Source organism: Neopelma chrysocephalum, unplaced genomic scaffold (genome assembly GCF_003984885.1).
Source record: "Neopelma chrysocephalum unplaced genomic scaffold, ASM398488v2 Primary Assembly neopelma1_98, whole genome shotgun sequence".
Lineage (NCBI taxonomy): Eukaryota > Metazoa > Chordata > Aves > Passeriformes > Pipridae > Neopelma > Neopelma chrysocephalum.
The window spans coordinates 4,930,566-4,934,181 of record NW_020897761.1 but is presented as its reverse complement, the minus strand read 5'-3'; positions in this window follow the sequence as shown (position 1 = coordinate 4,934,181).

The following is a 3,616-nucleotide window of genomic DNA, read 5'->3' as shown; positions in this document are numbered from 1 at the left end:
CTGCCTTGCCACACGCTCTCACCCCAAACCAACAGCTGATACTTGCGACAGGGAGGTGGAAGGAGGTGTAGGGAGCTGGCTGCATTCTGTGCCAGAAATGCCAGAGCTGGCATCCCACTAGGGGTGAGGACATGTGGGCGAGAGGGTAGGATTGCAGCATCCTAAATATAGATGGGAAGTCCCCAGTTACGCTGCTGTGGGACTACATTCCAGTCTCTGACAATAGCACATGATTTTCAGACCGCATTTTTGCAGCATAATGCTGGGTTTGCCTTTTTCTTAAGTGCCTTGCACTGTGCTATTCCAGCTCTGGGTGTGTGAGCAACTTTGGCATAATATAGAAATATATCCCTGACATAAAGTTGGGCAAGTATTTTCATGTTGGAGTGTACGTGCTTGTCCATGATACATAAGCTTGTCCTGGGCTCCTGCAGTGATAATGCAGAAAGAGAACTTCCAATCACACAGATTTTTTACTATTTGTGAATGGCTGCTTTTCTTGCTCCTTCTTCTTCTGCAGAATTCAGCAACTGGCAGCACTGACTGTGTGTGCTCACAAGAGCATACAGGAGGGACAGGGAAAATATGAAGCTCCTAAGTCCTAATTACAACCTCAGCAAAAGTCTTGAGAAGCTTTCCAGCTTTGCTTTAACCCATTCCCATTTCTAGATCTGCATGTTGACTAAACCCCTTAAGTCTTAAGGGTGCTCTGCACAGTGGCACAAATCCCTGCTCATTGCCTTTCTCATCATGGCAAAGACAAGATGATCCCTCTCTGCTTGTGCTCTGGCTGCAAACCACTGCTTGGAGATTTCTCACAAGCAGGCCATCGGCTCTAATAATCACTCAGCCCTAATTTTATTCTTTTGCTTTTCGTTTTTTGTTTTGTTTTGTTTTGTTTTTTTTTTTGTTATAACTAGTCACATCTTAAAAGCTGTTGATACTTTCAGCCTCTGGGTGATCCAGGGTGTAATTACAGAGTGTGCAAGGACGTGTTCCCGCTTGTTTGTTTTAGATCTGCCTCCCAGCAGATGCAGTTGGGTGCCAGACACTTCCCGCATTGTGTGAAGCAAGGAGGGTTTGTTTTGGGTTTTTTTTTTTAAACTTCTCTTCACTACTTGCAAAATTATAAACAGGCCCCTCTGCCACCCTTTTTTCTTCAGCATAAAATATTAAACCCCTTCAGAACTGACTGTTGGGGAACAAGGTGTGAAGTCCTTCCTGAGAACAGACCCTTTGCCAGCTCCCAGACCAGCGGGGAGATGAACGTGGATCTGATTTCACAATCCGGGGCTTTCTGCTTATCGTCCTGTTCCCATGGGCTTTTCTGTGGGAAACAAATCTCTGAAAGGGAAAGTTGTCCAATGTGATAATGCGATTTCTCTTAAACACTGGCTACTGAAAGCAGCGGGAGCCCAGGGAAGCCAAAATTGCTTTTGAAAGCTGTTCCAGTGTTGCCTGGGGATTTTGTATGTCTTTATTTTCCATCTCCTCCCAGTAACGTATGGCAATAAAATAAGATCTAGTGTTAGGAAATTGCTCTGGAGTTAACTCAGTTTTTTTTTAAATTTAAAGCGATTCCTGAATGTCTGCGTTCCTGGTACTTTACTCCAAATGTAAGTTCATTTCAGCTTAATGTAATTCCTTGAATGGGCTGAACTAAGTAAGCAAAAAACAGCTGTGTACCAGCATCTGAATATTTCTATCCTGGACCGAGTACTGTGGATTATTTTATTCCACATTAACTATTCCAGCAAATTCTCCTATGAAAAAAAGTGTTTAATGGAACTGTGGAAAGAATTAAAACCTTTTTTTTCCCTAGTAAATCAAAGCATCACTGTAACCTCATTGAATTGCTTCATATTTTCCCAGACCGAGGAACTAAAAGGGTATTTTGGATAGAAAATTCTGTTATGCTGACATTTATAAATGCCAGTCTTTTTACCAACTATCTCTTTTTTGCAAATCCTCTACTCTGTTTAAAAGACCTCATTTTAATTTGAGAAGCAAATCTGCAGAGCTGGAAAGTTGATGTTGCCTGAGAACAGCAGGTATAGGAGTGAGAAAAGCTTCTTGATAACCTGGGGCTGCTCCAGGACAGAAGGAAAGGTGCCTCCACTGCCAGGGCTGCCCCATCAGTCACACCACACCGGCCATGAAAACATGGCAGGCTCTTCTCCAAGGGTTAAAGTTTTAAGTCACAACTTTCACTGCAGTTTGCACTTATGCCTAATTAACTCAAAATTAATGGTCCAGAACCTAGTCCAACAGTTATGCTCAATGGTGCAGAAAAAAAATCTCCCTTTTATGTTCGGGATAATACTTTTTCCTAGAATAGTGTTGGTTAGTCTTGAAGACCAAAGAATTGTAACCATAACTTCGATGTATACATTTATTTTGCTTTTGTTTCTTGTGCAAATTGCTGAGCCCTTCCTAACGTCAGGTATCGCATTTCTTCAATTTCCATGTCTTTACAAGTTCCATTTAAAAAAATAAATAAATAACGCCCTCTTCAACATATTTAGCTGCATTCTTACAAAATCCCCATTCAGATACGCAGGTGGAGTAATGGGAAAGATTAAGTTAATGCTTCTGTGGCTGATTACTTGATTTGAATTTCAGGCTTTTCTGAAGGGCTAAACTTGAGGGGAATATCTGTTTATTCAAACCAGTTGATATTTCATATATGTCTTATTTTAATACTAATGAGTATTTGTATTTTAAACACAGTCTTTACAGATGGTAACTCCTATCCAAGCTGTAACTGATGGGTAGAAATATATGATCAGTCCTTGAAGTAATTGGGATGATTTCCCTTGGCACCAGATCTAGCTATTAATCAATAATTTGGATATATTACCTAATACCAGTTAGAAAGAAAAATGCTTTAATCCACCTACAGAGTGCTCAGGTATCTTGTAATGTAAATCACCATGCTTTATTTTGGGTCTAAATCAAGAGCTGTACCAGTTAGCCTTTTGTATCAGAAACTTCTTACAAGGGCATGTAGTGACAGGACGAGGGGGAATGGTTTTAAACTGAAAGAGAGTAGGTTTAGATTAGATAATAGGAAGAAAGTGCTTACTGTGAGAGTGGTCAGGCACTGACACAGGTTTCCCAGAGAAGATGTGGATGCCCCATCCCTGGAGGTGCTCAAGGCCAGGCTGGATGGAGTTCTGAGCAGCCTGGTATAGTGAAGGTTGTCTCTGCCCATGGCAGGGGGTTGGAAGGAGATGATCTTTAAGGTCCCTTCCAACCCAAACCATTCTATGATAAATGGGGGAAATTTTTGAAGCTGAGACTTTCCAGCAGAGCTGTAGGTCTTGGAGGGCTTGATCCTTACCCTGAAAGAAAGCAAGGTGTCATTACTGCAGGTGTGATGTGACTGAAGTGATGTTGGCTGAGCTTGGTTTCAGACAAACCCGGCTTCTTATGAAAGGTTAATCGGAAACGTAAATGCTGCCTGTGGGAGGAATCTATTTTAGAAAACACACCAGATGCTCCCCCTGGGAGGAAAGTGGCTGCTGCAGAGGTTAATGGAAGGAAAGTTGTGCTGGCAGCATGCAGCTCAAGATGTGCCAGCCAGTAACTGGTGTCATTTGGTGATACTGAAAAG